Here is a 679-nt window from a genome sequence, read left to right on the forward strand (position 1 = left end):
TTTTATAATAAATCATTTATACTAAATTTATTAACAAACCATTGTAAAATTAAAGTCTGGCATATATTTTCTATGCCCACTATATTTTAATTTTACTTAAAAATATCTAATCAAACTCAACCCTGAAATCTTATAACTTCAGTGCGTATTTTACAAGAAATTAAATAAACCTTTAAATAAATAAAATTTAGTAGTTTTCTCTAAACAAATCAACTTTTTTATTTTAACTTCATGTATAATTAAATAACTAAGGGTCATTCATTAAGCGTTTTAAGTAATTATAAGTTTATAAGTAGTTTTAAACTAAAGTTTAAGTATACTTCAGCAGACCAACTACGAAACCCAACTCTGTTAAGTTTTATTGTGCAATCTAATTTTCGTATGCACCTGTATGGAAGTGGTACGGTTCACAGTAGGGAATATCACAATCCTTAATTTCTCAGCCGTAGTTGGAAATTACCCGTACAAGTGTTTGGTGGGGAGGTGAGCTGTTCATGTGTTCCATGCATGCAACCACAGGTTAACACAGTTAAGGTGCACGCCAGCCACTTTCATTAAATATTTAATTAAATCGCTGGCAAAATTGTTTGGTGTTAACGGATACCCGAAACATGGTTTTCGCTCTATCCTTTTTCTAGGAATCATCACAGTTTTATTTGGAAGTCATGCCATTTTCGCA

Source organism: Teleopsis dalmanni, chromosome 1 (genome assembly GCF_002237135.1).
Source record: "Teleopsis dalmanni isolate 2A chromosome 1, ASM223713v2, whole genome shotgun sequence".
In the NCBI taxonomy this organism is placed as follows: Eukaryota; Metazoa; Arthropoda; class Insecta; order Diptera; family Diopsidae; genus Teleopsis; species Teleopsis dalmanni.